This window comes from Chiloscyllium plagiosum, unplaced genomic scaffold (genome assembly GCF_037043375.1).
Source record: "Chiloscyllium plagiosum isolate Xiang-an unplaced genomic scaffold, Cpla_swu_hap1 HiC_scaffold_18, whole genome shotgun sequence".
Taxonomy (NCBI): Eukaryota; Metazoa; Chordata; class Chondrichthyes; order Orectolobiformes; family Hemiscylliidae; genus Chiloscyllium; species Chiloscyllium plagiosum.
The window spans coordinates 77,371,198-77,388,031 of NW_028270156.1; positions in this window are offsets into that span (position 1 = coordinate 77,371,198).

The following is a 16,834-nucleotide window of genomic DNA, read 5'->3' on the forward strand; positions in this document are numbered from 1 at the left end:
TCACACTGGCAACTATGGTTAGACGCAGACAGCAGTTTATTCACAGAATCTTAACTGGTACAACGAATCTACAAGCATGCATTCGTTGGAGAAGACGTTCTGTCTTCTCGTTCAAACTTGACACAATTATACTTCGCGCTGCCTGGAGTCCCCGGTCAGTTCGCCTTCCCCATTGGTCCATTCATCTGCGCGCCCTGGGGATCCGTCCTCCTATTGGCCGCATCGAAGTGCCTGTCCAGCTCCTGCTGTGCTTGACAATGGCTCAGCCATCCCCGGGAGCGGTTCCGATCCCGTATTCAATCGTTCATTGTTTCAAGGAATTACTATGCGTTTCAATAGTTTCAGTTTAACTAAATTGACAATTACACTTATCAACTTTAGACTTAAATAGAGCCATTCACACTCAACAGTTACAGGTTCCGATAGAGCAATTCACACTTGTCTAACAGTTACAGATTCCGATCGGTTTCTTTATTAATCCCGAGTTTCGATGGGGCAATTGATATTGGCTGGTATTTACAGGCTCCAAGATTTAATTAACACTATGCATATCCCTTACAAGCTCCAGCTAGGTAGTCATGCAGTCGCCAGCAGCAGCTCGCTTGGCTGTTGTTAACCATTTCAGGGCTAGAAGTGTCACCCTCCCTAGCCCTACATTAAACACCCCAGTGAAATCTCCCCAATAAGTGTCATCCACAAACATACTAGCTATGCCTTGTACATTCTCATCCAAATCATTGATATAGATAACAAACAGCAATGGGCCCGGCATCAACCCCTGAGACACACCACGAGCCACAGGCCGCCAGTCCGACAAGCATCCTTCCACTATTATCCTCTGCTTCCTACCATCAAACCAACTGTGCATCCAATTTGCCAGCTCCCCGGAATCAATCAATCAACTACCATGTGGAACATTATCAAAGGCCTTACTGAAATCCATGTGGACTACGACTACTGCCCTGCCTTCATCAACCTTCTTGGTCACTTCATCAAAGAACTGGAACAAATTTGTGAGGTATGATCTCCCATGCTGACTACTCCAAATCAAACCCAGTCTTTTCAAATGCATGGATATCTTATCCGTCAGAATCTCCTCAAGTAACTTACCTACCACAGATGTTAAACTTAGAGTCTTAGAGATGTACAGCATGGAAACAGACTCTTCAGTCCAACCTGTCCATGCCGACCAGATATCCCAACCCAATCTAGTCCCACCTGCCAGCACCCGGCCCATATCCCTCCAAACCCTTCCTATTCATATTCCCATCCAAATGCCTCTTAAAAGTTGCATTTGTACCAGCCTCCACCACATCCTCTGGCAGCTCATTCCATACACGTACCACCCTCTGCGTGAAAAGGTTGCCCCAAAGGTCTCTTTTATATCTTTCCCCTCTCACCCTAAACCTATGCCCTCTAGTTCTGAACTCCCCAATCCGAGGGAAAAGACTTTGTCTATTTATCCTATCCATGTCCTTCATAATTTTGTAAACCTCTATGAGGTCACCCCTCAGCCTCTGACGCTCCAGGGAAAACAGCCTCAGCCTGTTCAGCCTCTCCCTGTAGCTCAAATCCTCCAACCTTGGCAACATTCTTGTAAATCTTTTCTGAACCCTTTCAAGTTTCACAACATCTTTCCGATAGGAAGGAGACCAGAATTGCACGCAATATTCCAATAGTGGCCTAACTAATGTCCTGTACAGCTGCAACATGACCTCCCAACTCCTGTACTCAATCCTCTGACCAATAAAAGAAAGCATACCCAAAGCCTTCTCACTATCCTAACTACCCGCGACTCCACTTTCAAGGAGCTATGAACCTGCACTTCAAGGTCTCTTTATTCAGCAACACTCCCTAGGACCTTACCATTAAGTGTATATGTCCTGCTAAGATTTGCTTTCCCAAAATGCAGCACCTCGCATTTATCTGAATTAAACTCCATCTGCCACTTCTCAGCCCATTGGCCCATCTAATCCAGATCCTGTTGTAATCTGAGGTAACCCTCTTCGCTGTCCACTACACCTCCAATTTTGGTGTCAACTGCAAACTTACTAACTGTACCTCCTATGCTCGCATCCAAATCATTTATGTAAATAACAAAAAGTAGAGGGCCCAGCACCGATCCTTGTGGTACTCCACTGGTCACAGGCCTCCAGTCTGAAAAACAACTCTCCACCACCACCCTCTGTCTTCTACCTTTGAGCCAGTTCTGTATCCAAATGGCTAGTTCTCCCTTTATTCCATGAGATCTAACCTTGCTGATCAGTCTCCCATGGGGAACTTGTCGAACGCCTTACTGAAGTCCATATAGATCACATCTATTGCTCTGCCCTCATCAATCTTCTTTGTTACTTCTTCAAAAAACTCAATCAAGTTTGTGAGACATGATTTCCCATGCACAAAGCTATGTTGACTATCCCTAATCAGCCCTTGCCTTTTGAAATACATGTACGTCCTGTCCCTCAGGATTCCCTCCAACAACTTGCCCACCACTGAGGTCAGGCTCACCGGTCTATAGTTCCATGGCTTGTCTTTACCGCCCTTCTTAAACAGTGGCACCACATTTGCCAGCCTCCAGTCTTCCAGCACATCACCTGTGACTATCGATGATACAAATATCTCAGCAAGAGGCCCAGCAATCACTTCTCTAGCTTCCCACAGAGTTCTCGGGTACACCTGATCAGGTCCTCGGGGATTTATCCACCTTTAATCGTTTTAAGATATCCAGCACTTCCTTCTCTGAAATCTGGACATTTTGCAAGATGTCACCATCTATTTCCCAACAGTCTGTATCTTCCATATCCTTTTCCACAGTAAATACTGGTGCAAAATATTCATTTAGTATCTCCCCCATTTTCTGTGGCTCCACACAAAGGCCGCCTTGCTGATCTTTGAAGGATCCTATTCTCTCCCTAGTTACCCTTTTGTCCTTAATATATTTGTAAAAACCCTTACTGGTCTATAGTTCCCAGGTTATTCTTTGCATATCCTTCCTGAATAAGGGCATAACATTTGCTACCCTCCAGTCTTCCGGGACCTCACTAGTGGCTAACAATGACGCAGATATATTAGCCAGGGCCCCTGCAATTTCTTCTCAAACATCTTGCAATGTTCTTGGATATACCTGGTCAGGGCCAGAAGATTTATCCACTTTCATACGCTCTAATATGTCCAACATCTCCTCTACTATGGACTGTCCCCAAGATATCACCACTGACTTCCCCAATTTCCCAAGTCTTCATGTCTTTCTCCACAGTAAACACAGAGGGAAAATATTCATTAAGGATCTCACCCATCTCCTGTGGTTCCACACATGCATGTCCACTTCGGTCCTTGAGGGGTCCTATTCTCTCTCTGGTTATTCTTTTTCTTTTAATGTACTTAAATAACCTGGATTAGTGGTGCTGGAAGAGCACAGCAGTTCAGGCAGCATCCAAGGAGCTTCAAAATCGACGTTTCAGGCAAAAGCCCTTCATCAGGAATAAAGGCAGTGAGCCTGGAGCGCGGAGAGATAAGCTAGAGGAGGGTGGGGGTGGCGAGAAAGTAGCATAGAGTACAATGGGTGAGTGGGGGAGGGGATGAAGGTGATAGGTCAGGGAGGAGAGGGTGGAGTGGATAGGTGGAAAAGGAGATAGGCAGGTAGGACAGGTCCGGACAAGTCATGGGGACAGTGCTGACTGCAAGTTTAGAACGAGGGTGAGGTGGGGGAAGGGGAAATGAGGAAACTGTTGAAGTCCACATTGATGCCCTGGGGTTGAAGTGTTCCGAGGCGGAAGATGAGGCGTTCTTCCTCCAGGTGGTGAGGGAGCGGCGGTGAAGGAGGCCCAGGACCTCCATGTCCTCAGCAGAGTGGGAGGGGGAGTCGAAACGTTGGGCCACGGGGCGGTGTGGTTGATTGGTGCGGGTGTCTCGGAGATGTTCCCTAAAGCGCTCTGCTAGGAGGCGCCCAGTCTCCCCAATGTAGAGGAGACCGCATCGGGAGCAACGGATACAATAAATGATATTAGTGGATGTGCAAGTAAAACTTTGATGGATGTGGAAGGCTCCTTTGGGCCTTGGATAGAGGTCAGGGAGGAGGTGTGGGTGCAAGTTTTACAGTTCCTGCGGTGGCAGGGGAAAGTGCCAGGATGGGAGGGTGGGCTGTAGGGGGGCGTGGACCTGACCAGGTAGTCATGGAGGGAGCGGTCTTTACGGAATGCAGAAAGGGGTGGGGAGGGAAATATATCCCTGGTGGTGGGGTCTGTTTGGAAGTGGCGGAAATGTCGGCGGATGATTCGGTTTATGCGAAGGTTGATAGGGTGGAAGGTGAGCACCAGGGACGTTCTGTCCTTTTGTGGTTGGAGGGCTGGGGTCTGAGGGCAGAGGTGCGGGATGTAGACGAGATGCGTTGGAGGGCATCTTTAACCACGTGGGAAGGGAAATTGTGGTCTCTAAAGAAGGAGGCCATCTGGTGTATTCTGTGGTGGAACTGGTCCTCCTGGGAGCAGATCCAGCGGAGACGGAGGAATTGGGAATACGGGATGGCATTTTTACAAGAGGTAGGGTGGGAAGAGGTATAATCCAGTCATTGTTTTTACCTACTTAAATAACCTGTTTGGTTCTAATCTTCTCAGCCAAGGCTATCTCATGCTCCCTTTTTGTCTTCCTGATTTCTTTCTTCAGTAAATTCCTGTATCCCCTATATACATCCAGGTATTCCCTGGATCTCAGCTGCCTGTACCTGAGCCATGCCTCCCTTTTTCTGGTCAGAGCTTCAGTTTCTCTTGTTATCCATGGTTCCCCTATGGCCCTCTACCCTCACGTGAACATTTAGACTTTGAATTCTAGCTATCTCACTTTTAAAGGCCACCCTCTTGCTGAAGGTCCCTGTGCTTGCAAACAAACTACTCCAATCAACCCCTGTCTAATTCCACCAAAATTTGCCTTGCCCCAGTGTAGAAATTGATCCTGTGGTTGGGCCAAATAGTCTGGTTCTATGATGTGGAGGTGCTGGTGTTGGACTGGGGTGGACAAATATACGATATATGTGATATATTTAACAAACCTAGATTGTTGTTAGGTCTTTCACCCTTTAGAATGGGTTGCAGGTTTCAGTTTATTAATATGTAAATCCGAGAACTTCTTTTAAGTCACATTCTAGAGATAACAAAGTTTGTTAAATGTATCGCATCAGTTGTATGACACTATGTTGTTTTGCTCTAAATTCTGTGTCCTATGATCCTGCCCCACTAGCTACCTGACAAAGGAGCAGGGCTCCGAAAACTAGTACTTCCAAATAAACCTATTAGACTATAATCCGGTGCTGTGTAATTTTTAATTTAGGCAATACTGCCTAGAACCAGGCTATGTAATAGGTCTGTAAATTAATGGACTGAGAAAATCTGTGTGTATTCCCTCTCCAGACCACAAGCAGGTGCAATACTTTTTGAAGACATCACAGTGACTTAATTAATTCACAGTATTGCCCCCATTTTGTAAGTTGGAAAACTAACAAATATTACACTGCAAGAGTCTTTGATTAGATTGAAAGACCTGGTGACTAATAGAAAAGCAGTTGGTGTATTCTATCTGCTGGTTTTAAAGTACTTTAAAGACAATTGTGATTCCATTAAAGAAATGTCAGGACCCCTCTTCACACCTTCTAGTTCCAAATTTCTGTCCTCAGATCTCCCATCACCAGAAATCTGAAAGCCCCTCTGTCAGGCCATGTGCAAGTTGGCCCCTTTAAATTAACATGAATGCTTAGTGTAAAAACAAAAGGAGGCCCATAGACTTAAACAAATTAGCTCAAGCCTTTAAAAATTCTTGCATCCCCTGGTATTTCTAATCACTGCTAATACATTTCTAAATCTCATTGTAAGTGTTTCTAGTTCCGGGAATATTGCTTCAAAGTTTCTCACTTCCTTTCTATCGGATCTTCTTCAAACGATATCAGATAGTCAGACAACAATCAGCCCTCCTCACTCTATCCCAAACTAATGCTTGCAGACTTTGGTAACCTCACAAAACACAGCTAGGTGCCAGATCCCATCTCATAACAGCCTGAATTTGCCTCCTTTCTATGCTTCCAGACCATTGATACATCCTCAGTAACAGTTGATCAATGTCCTGGATAATATCATAAAATTTCTACAATGTGGAAGCAGGCTATTCACCCCATCGAAACCCTATTCCTGTAACCCTGCATTTGCAGTGGCTAATCTACCCAGCCCAGGCATCCTTGGACACTATGGACAATTTAGCATCACCAGTCCCCAACCTGCACAGTGGGAAGAGACCGGAGCACTCAGAAGAAACCCATGCAAATACAAGGAGAATGTGCAAACTCCAGACAGTCGACCAAGGGTGGAATTGAATCCGAGCTCCTGTCTGTGAGACAGTGTGCTAACCACTGTGCCGCCCATGACTTTCTCCAATAATATTTTTCTCATAAAACTTCCATCTTACCTTGAATAATACCACAGGAGTCGACCTTATGCTTCTTGTAATCATATCTTCCATTACATTGCGACATGACTAGACAGCTTTTTGTAGGACATTATAAATTTACTTACAAACTTGTGTGCTACATCTGACAAAATCAGAGCAGGGAAGAGCATTGAGAGCAGTCTACAGAAAAAAAGGAACAGCAGCCAAGTAAAACAGAATGTCCTCTAAGAGTCCAATTACAGACTACTCAATACCCTCGATAAACGAGAAAATATATGAACCTTGAAGGGTTAAACATCTCAAGGCAAAACAGCCATAGATTGTTCACAAACTATGCTGGGCTCGAATCAGACATACGACTCTCCTGGACAGAGGTTCACTGAACCTATCTCACATAACTGCATCACTGTATATGACCCCCCCACAATTAGATTATCCCTTGCATAGACCAAAAAAAATTAAATCAACAACGGAATAGAGGTGATCAAGACCAATCTTGACGATACTGACTGTGTTTATTCCTAAACAATACCTATGTATATGTACAATATCTTAGAGTTAGAAACAAATCTAGTTCTGGCTTTAAGGAAGTGAGTGAATCAGGATTCATCTGAATGTCTACAGCCTGTTCCACAGGTCCATAATTTTCAGGAAAAAGAACTGCTTCAATGACAAAACAGCAATTTCCATTTATATCATGCGGATTAAAATTGTTTTTGTCACACTGTCTCTAAGAGAATGTTTAAAAGAGAATGGTTGAATGTTATGATATTTTTGGCTGAGTCCAGATTGCATAGAGTTTGTTGGAGGATTTTTCACCATGCAGCTGAGTAAGTTCTTTTGCCAAACTCACAACATGAACCATCTAACCCACTTCTATCACATCCCTCACATCCAATTGAAGCTTTCTATGCTCCAATCCCAGAAACAACTTGTCAAGCAATAGATATCAACTGAATTTGCTATTGCGCCATCTTTAAAAGCATCCTCTGCACCTGGATGAGCACTGGCATTCTAAAGATATCCTGCCCACTCAAAAACATTTCTGGAAGGTTTCTTTAAAGGGGAAAGTAGCGCCACGATTCTTCACCAGAGAACTGGAGGTCCTGGCTTAGTGAATGATGCAAATGAAAGTCATCCAAGTGGATCCTGGCAGCCTGTTCCAAGGATGCCACCAAGGCTGTCCCACATGTTTGGTCTGGTGGAATGGCTAACATCACCATCAAAGATCAATGACCTTCTCCACTGTGCTGGGGTAAGTGCCACTCTCTTCTCTCTGCCACCTCACACTCACTCTGACTGTGCTGTTATATCTACCTCCCACCAAACCTCCAAGGTGGATGAATGAATGCAAGTGGGTGGTCACAGTTTGAATGCCTGAGCTTAGGTCATAAGCATCTCACAAAACAATGAAAAAAAACCTCACAGAATGTGGTGTGTCATTGCTTATCCAACAAAGTGAAACGCTACAATTATCCTGCAGCTTCCCAGTTGGTATATATGGCTCAGGCAATAGTAAAAACAGTTATTCATGGTGTACATTACCTTTATTCTAAATAGCTTATCAATAACTCTAAACCTACACAATCCCTAATTCTAAGCCACTACATACCTGATCATCCGAAGTCAGGTACTCATTGAGACTAAATCAATCCTACCCTTCTTCCTCCAAAGGCCACCCTTTTGTTTATTTGGTTATATTGGACTATGCCAACAGAATTTAAGGTTGCTAAAGACATATCTATGCCTTTGTTCTGGGCCATTGAGATATGTTGATTAGAGAGCACACTCAAATCTTTATCTTATTTTGTATCTGAAATTGGTTTCCTTAGAATATTATATCTAGATCAGCTTCTTTCCATCATACGTTGTTCACCTGGATAGTGGGAAATTTTCCCAAGTCATTCCCATTTTCATATCTCTTGGTTGATTCATCAGGACCACTCTCAGCTTCTTTAGTTTCTCCAGGAACTCTGGAACCTTAGATGGCTCTTCATCACACTTTACTTACTTCAAGACACACTGCTCCCTCACCACACTGAAGATCTCTTTCTCCAGTGACCAATTCACTGCCTCCGGTACTCACATCTTTTCCAATCAAATTGTCTCTTTCCTACATTCGGTGCCCTTCTAATCACACATTCCTGGAATTTTGTAATTTTTGATTCAATCAGAAGTTCCTTCTCTCTCACTCTTTCTGCTCCTCCAATCATACACTTACTACTCCCAGGTTCACTGGTGCTCCAACCATTGGCTCCCTGTCTCCTACTTTCTTTTTTGCTCCAATCACAGATTTGTTCAGAATTACAGACCTATTAGAAAGAGACCATTTGGCCCATTGTGTCTGCACAGATTGTGCAACATTTAGAGTCATTCACTTGTGTTTCCCCATTCTTTTTATTCTATTCAAATAATCAGCCAATTCCCTCTGAATGCCTCCGTTGACACTGCCTCCACCATACAGACAGACTACGCATTCTGACCTAAATTACTCATTGGGTGAAAGAGTTTCTCATCACATTTTCTTGGTTTGCAATTACTTTAAATCTAGGCCATCTAGTTTTCAATCTGTTTACAAGCAAGAGAATAGATGTTCTCGGCTATCCAGACTGTAGCCAGCTGTAGAACAATGTCAGCCAGGTGGCTCTCATAGATTATGAGTTCTCTGATTGGGGCCATTAACCTGGTCCAGTCAGGGAGCTATGGTTGACAGATAGAAACAAACAGCTCTCCCCTTCACTGTTTTTGATCACACAGCACTGCCCTTTGATGTGAAGGGCACTGCTTGTCACTGGCTACTTGGGTGTTTCCTTTCTACATGGTGGTGGAAATTTGAATTAAGATTCGTGCAACTTGTGTCTCTCACTGTGTCTCACACCTGCACACACACACCATGGGTGCTGGGGAAAAAATAAGCACTACCGCAGTTAGGCAGTAGTGTGGGGGTTAAGAAAAAAAGAAACAAACAGCTCTCCCCTTCACTGTTTGATCACACAGCATTGCCCTTTGATGTGAAGGGCACTGCTTGCACTGGCCACTTGGGTGTTTCTTTGGTTCCTGATGGTGGAAATTGAATAAGTATTGGTGCACCTTGTGTCTTTCACTGTGTCTCACACCTGCACAACATGGGTGCTGGAGAAAAAAATAAGCATTACTGCAGTTAGGGGGTAGTGTGGGGGTAAGAAGAAAAAGAAAAGAAATAAATAATAAACAGGAGTGTCAGAGGGAAAAAAAAGAAACAAACAGCCCTGCCACAAATCCACCCAAACTTTGGATCTGATACGTGGACAACCTTTTCGTAATAGTTTAGAGAAAAGGGATTGAGAACACACATTGGATTATCAACACCATGCTCATAAGGATCAAATTTACAAGAGAGGAAACTAACAACCAGCTCCTATTCCTGGATGTGATAGTAGGAAAAAAAAACACAGAATGGTAAATGCAGGACAAAAATATACAGAAAATATACACACGGATCAGATCCTGAAATGCAACATCAACCACCCGAACACATAAAAGAGAAGCTGTGTTAGGACTCTGTTCAAAAGGGCCTCAACGCACTGTAGCACTCCTGACCTGCGAAGAGGAGAAGACGATCATCTCTACAGATTCTTCACTAGAATAGATATCCCTGCAACTTTATCCACAGATGCCTAGCAGACAAACAACGAGGACATGCCATGACCCAACATACTAATCACACTACCTTATATCCCTCTCCCCTCCACCCCCTATATAAAAAAGATCTCAGGACTAACAGCCAGACCTCTCTGACCGCTTGGATTCATTATAGCCCATAATCCGACAGCCACGGACAACAACTCACCACGACAAAAGACCTTATACCTGTCATGTACAAGACTAATGTAATTTACAAAGTTCCACACAAAGATTGCACAAAACACTACATAGGACAAACAGGCAGACAACTAGCAATCCTCATCCACGAACACCAACTAGCAACCAAGTAGCCATACACACAGATGATAAGGACCACAAATTCAACTAGGTAAACTCAGAAACCATAGGACAAGCTAAACAGAGGACAGACAGGGAATTTTAGAAGCATGGCACTCATCCACAGACTCCATCAACAAACACATAGACCTGGATCCAATATACCAGCCATTACAATGAACAACAGGAACCGGCAACTGAAAGCAGCAGGAATGGAACCAAGTACAGCAGAGCTTCAAAGGAGGCTCCAAAGCACTGAAGATGTCATCTAGACAGGGGACAAAATGTCTGCAAATCAACTTCCCAGCTTGGCGAACATACCTGCAACTATGGCAACCAGCACCTGAGCTACAAATCTTTATACAAACCTTAAATAAACAGAAGTGTCAGATTCTTCTCGCTGTAGGAGCTAGCTCTGCTGACTGAGTCAGTATCATGTGCTATGCACATGTAATTAGTGAGAGGATACCAGACTTTGTGGAGTTATTTCAGTGGTGATTACAGAAAAAACATGCCCCTAAAGAGATTTGGTTGCAACAGTTAAGTTTGGATCGGAGTGTGCAAGCAGAAGGCTGGAAGAACACAGCAAGCCAGGTAGCATCAGGAGGTGGAGAAGTCGACATTTTTGGTATAACCCTTCTTCTGGAATGGAGGTGGGGGTGGGGGGATATGCAGATAAAGGGTGGGGAGTGTGTGAAGGGCTGAATGGTGAGGTAGTGATAGGTGAACACAGGTGGTGGGTACAACCTAGTTGGTCGATGAGAAAGATGAATCCGATTGGTACCTGGAAGGAAGGGTTGCTAAATGGAATGAAAGGGAGGAGGCAGGACTGAAAATGGAGTTAGGGGATGGGTGGGAAGGTTATTTGAGATTGGAGAAGTCAATGTTGAGTCCTTCAGGCTATAGAATGCCCAGGCAGAAGATTAGGAATTGTTTCTCCAATGGAGGATACCGAGGATGGATATGTCGGAGAGAGAGTGGAAAGGGGAATTGAAATGGCCGGTGACTGGGAGGTCAAGCTGGCCCTTATCGGCCTGGCTGAGATGCTCAGCAAAACATTCCCTAAGTTTATGTATGGTCTCACTGACATAGGCAAGAGCACATTTGAATTAGAGTAAGCATTTCTGGCATCATGCCTTTATTTGGGAACCTCGACTCATTCAATCCTGCCATCGAAAACTGGGCCCAGTCTGTGAAAAGAATGTGTTATTTTTTCTGGGCAAATTACACTAGGGCAGAGGTAAAGCAATGAGCAATTCTCCTTCAGTATGTGGACCTGCAGCTTTTTTGGTTATTAGGAATCTAACATTTTCTGATGAAACAGGTACTAAAACTTTACAAATGTTGGCAGATTTAGCTAAGGTGTATTGTAACCCCAAGCCTCCCCGAATTCTGAAATGCTATCAGTTTTACTGACTAGCTTGAGAATGAGAGAAATCTGTATCGGGATTTTTGACAAGGTTAAGATGACTGGCAGAGGCATGTGACCTTGGTTTAACCATAAGTGAGATGCTGAGAGACTGTTTGATATGTGGGATTAATGATGTGACCATGCAAAAGCGCCAAGTAGCTAAGGTCCATTTAAACCTCAAACAGGCACGACAACTGGCTTTGTCGATGGAATATTTGACAAGTGGAGCTTATGAGTTACAGGATATGCCGGTGGAAGTGGACACCCTTGCCAGGTCAACTCAGCTTGGGGAATACCACTTAAGTGAGGAAAAGTCCTGCACAGATGGACCCTACGTCAGTCCACAGTAAAATCCGAAACAAAGCCAAGCCTTGGCCAAACCGTTAAAACTTTCTTGAGATTATGGGCTGTGAGCGATTGTAGTTACTGTCATTGTACAGACTTGAGAATGTTGTGGCCTTATTCAAAAAGGGCTGCAAAGAAAAACAAAACCTGGGAATCATAGACGAGTAAGCTGAACATCTGTGCTAGGTAAGTTACTTGAGAAGATTCAGATAAGATAATAGACAATAGGTGCAGGAGTAGGCCATTCTGCCCTTCGAGCCTGCACCGCCATTCAATATGATCATGGCTGATCATTCCTAATCAGTATCCTCTTCCTGCCTTATCTCCATAACCCTTGATTCCACTATCTTTGAGAGCTCTATCCAACTCTTTCTTAAATGAATCCAGAGACTGGGCCTCCACTGCCCTCTGGGGCAGAGCATTCCACACAGCCACCACTCTCTGGGTGAAGAAGTTTCTCCTCATCTCTGTCCTAAATGGTCTACCCCGTATTTTTAACCTGTGTCCTCTGGTTCGGCACTCACCCATCAGCGGAAACGTGTTTCCTGCTGCCAGAGTGTCCAATCCTTTCATAATCTTATATGTCTCAATCAGATCCCCTCTCAGTCTTCTAAACTCAAGGGTATACAAGCCCAGTCGCTTCAGTCTTTCAGTGTAAGGTAATCCCGCCATTCCAGGAATTGACCTCGTGAACCTACGCTGCACTCCCTCAATAGCCAGAATGTCTTTCCTCAAATTTGGAGACCAGAACTGCACACAGTACTCCAGGTGTGGTCTCACCAGGGCCCTGTACAGCTGCAGAAGCACCTCTTTGCTTCTATACTCATTTCCTCTTGTTATGAAGGCCAGCATGCTATTAGCCTTCTTCACTACCTGCTGTACCTGCATGCTTGCCTTCATTGACTGGTGTACAAGAACATCCAGATCTCTCTGTACTGCCCCTTTACCTAAATTGATTCCATTGAGGTAGTAATCTGCCTTCCTGTTCTTGCCACCAAAGTGGATAACCATACATTTATCCACATTAAACTGCATCTGCCATGCATCTGCCCACTCACCTAACTTGTCCAGGTCACCCTGTAATCTCCTAACATCCTCATCACATTTCACCCTGCCACCCAGCTTTGTATCATCAGCAAATTTGCTAATGTTATTGCTGATACCATCTTCTATATCATTAACATATATTGCAAAAACCTGCGGTCCCAGCACTGATCCCTGCGGTACCCCACAGGTCACTGCCTGCCATTCCGAAATGGAGCCGTTTATCACTACTCTACATATACTTGCATTTGGAAAATTAGGTATTGATTAGGAGTGGTCAGCATGGCTTTGTGCTGGGAGATCATGCCTCATAAATTGCATACAGCACTGGTCACCACACAACCAGAAGGATATGGATGCTTTGGAAAGAGTGCAGAAAAGATTTACTAAGATGAAGTCTGGTATGGGGGATTTTAGCTTTGAAGAAAGGTTGGACAGACTGGATTTGTTTTCATTGGAATGCAGGAGGTTGAGGGGTGACCTGATAGAAGTTTATATGATTATAAATGGATAGAGTGGAAACTGTGAGCCTTTTTCCCAGGGTGGACAGGTCAATTACTAGTGGATTCAGGTTCAAGATGTGAGGGGGGGAAGTTTAAAAGAGCTGTGCAAGGCAGGTTTTTCATACAAAGGGTAGGGAGTGCCTGAAATGTGTTGCAGAGGAGGTGGAGGAAGCAGACACAATAGCAGCCGCATTCAAGGAGCACCTGGATGAATACAGGAAGTGAATAAAGGGATATGGATCCTGTAAGTGAAGACATTTTCAGTATGGAAGGGCAAAATGTGTCAGTGCAGGCTTGGATGGCCTAAGGGTTAGGTCCTGTGCTTTGTTCTTTGTTATAAGTGATACTTTAAAATTTAATTTTCTGAATATTATATGAAAGAATGGTGAGACACAAATGTGAGTATGTAATTTCCCACACAGTAAGAAGAAGGAAACTATAGGGACCATGTTTCTTTAAATAGTTCTTTCTCAATAAGGGTTTCACCTGCTGCATGGTGCATAAGTAAAGGTTGTGATTTATTTTGCTGAGTAATTAATAAAAATACAGTTCTGATATGATCCTAAACTGGGCAAGCTATGACTGGAGCAGCAAAGACAGTAGGAAGTGTTTATTAAAATGGCTCATTGTTAATTCTAACCTCTGGATTATTACAGTATTAAAACTGAAAATACCTTTTTGTTTTTTTTTCAGAGTGCTTTGTGAATGGAAAGTATCTAAAGGTAATAACAGCATGCAAACTATTGAACTTACAACCTCATGAAAACATCCATTTCACAGTAATCTAGTCTTTCTCTTTTCACAGATTGGTGAAAGTATTCAGCTGGAAGTTTATAACTGTACAAAGGTCATTGGGACTTGTGTCTACAAAGACCATCAATGCCTACTGACAAAAACAACTCTTATTAAAAGTTGTACTGAACCTGGACCAGATGAAAATTGTGTAAGTTATGTATTACCTATTTAAATGCTAAAATATGTTCATCAGTGTCACATTGACAGATTCAAATTTCCTCCTAAAAAAAAATCTCAGACTGAATTCCTTTACACTATTATGCATTCCACATTAGTTCTCTTCCAAAAGCACATATGACACAAAACATTGTAATCTCCATCACGGACACATTCCAAAACCACCTCAGACAAAACAGGCATCAAACCCCATGCTGTTTACGTTAATCTAATTCAAACCAGCCATCCATAGAGTCATAGAGATGTACAGCATGGAAACAGACCCTTCGGTCCAACCCGTCCATGCTGACCAGATATCCCAACTCAATCTAGTCCCACCTGCCAGCACCCGGCCCAGAACCCCTCCCCAAGGTTGGGGAATCGAGGATTAGGAGTGCATCAATTTAAGGTTAAAGGGGAAAGAATAAAAGGGAACCTGAGGAGCAACATTTGTACACAGAGGGTGGTGCCCATATGGAATGCACTGCCAGCAGAAGTGGTTGAAGTGGGTACATTAACAACATTTAAAAGACATTTGGACAAATACATGGATAGGGAAGGTTTAGAAGGATATGGGCCAAATGCAGGGAAGTGGGGTTCGCGTGGATAGACATTTTGGTTAGCATGGACCAGTTGGACCACAGGGCCTGTCTCCATGCTGTAAGACTCAATGACTCAACCTTCTAGAGTGGTACTTGAAAACAGAGAGTCTATGTCAGAGGAAGGAATTCTGCCCCAAAACTTCCTGTTTTGTTATGTTTATACATTATTATTTCTTGTGAGACCTCTAGGTGGTGCTATAGTCATATTTTCCAATGTTATCTGAACATTTTGGGTGATCAGAAAAATAATTACTCAGTGAACAGGTGGTACATGGTCACTACTTGCCCTATTTTAGCAAAATATAAAGAAATGTACAACAATTACATTGTGTAAAAAATATAGAATTTATAGTCAAGGCTGAAGATTCTTGTGGTGTTTGAAGGTCAATTAGTCATAGAGTCATAGAGATGTACAGCACGAAAACAGACCCTTCAGTCCAACTCGTCCATGCTGACCAGATATCCCAACCCAATCTAGTCCCACCTGCCAGCACCCAGCCCATATCCCTCCAAACCCTTCCTATTCATATACCCATCCAAATGCCTTTTAAATGTTGCAATTGTACCAGCCTCCACCACATCTTCTAGCAGTTCATTCCATACACGTACTACCCTCTGAGTGATAAAATTTCCTCTTAGGTCTCTTATATTTTTCGCCTCTCACCCTAAACCTATGCCTTCTTGTTCTGGACTCCCCCACCCCAGGGAAAAGACTTTGTCCATTTATCCTATCCATGCCCCTCATAATTTTGAAAACCTCTATAAGGTCACCCCTCAGCCTCCGACACTCCAGGGAAAACAGCCCCAGCCTGTTCAGCCTCTCCCTATAGCTCAAATCCTCCAACCTTGGCAACATCCTTGTAAATCTTTTCTGAACCCTTTCAAGTTTCACAAAATCTTTCCAATAGGAAGGAGACCAGAATTGCATGCAATATTCCAATAGTGGCGTAACCAATGTCCTGTACAGCCGCAACATGACCTCCCAACTCCTGTACTCAATACTCTGACCAATAAAGGAAAGCATACCAAACACCTTCTTCATTATCTTATCTACATGCAACTCCACTTTCAAGGAGCTATGAACCTGCACTCCAAGGTCTCTTTGTTCAACAACACTCCCTGGGACCTTACCATTAAGTGTATAAGTCCTGCTAAGATTTGTTTTCCCAAAATGCAACACCACACATTTATCTAAATTAAACTCCACCTGCCACTTCTCAGCCCATTGGCCATCTGATCAGGATCCCATTGAAATCTGAGGTAACCTTCTTCGCTGTCCACTATACCTCCAATTTTGATGTCATCTGCAAACTTAATAACTATACCTCTTATGCTCACATTCAAATCATTTATATAAATAACAAAAAGTAGTGGACCCAGCTCCGATCCTTGTGGCACTCCACTGGTCACAGGTCTCCAGTTTGAAAAACATCACTCCCCCTTTTACCTTTGAGCCAGTTCTCTATCAAAATGGCTAGTTCTCCCTGTATTCCATGAGATCTGACCTTGCTCACCAGTCTCCCATGGGGAACCTTGTCGAACGCCTTACTGAAGTCCATATAGATCATATCTACCGCTCTGCCCTCATC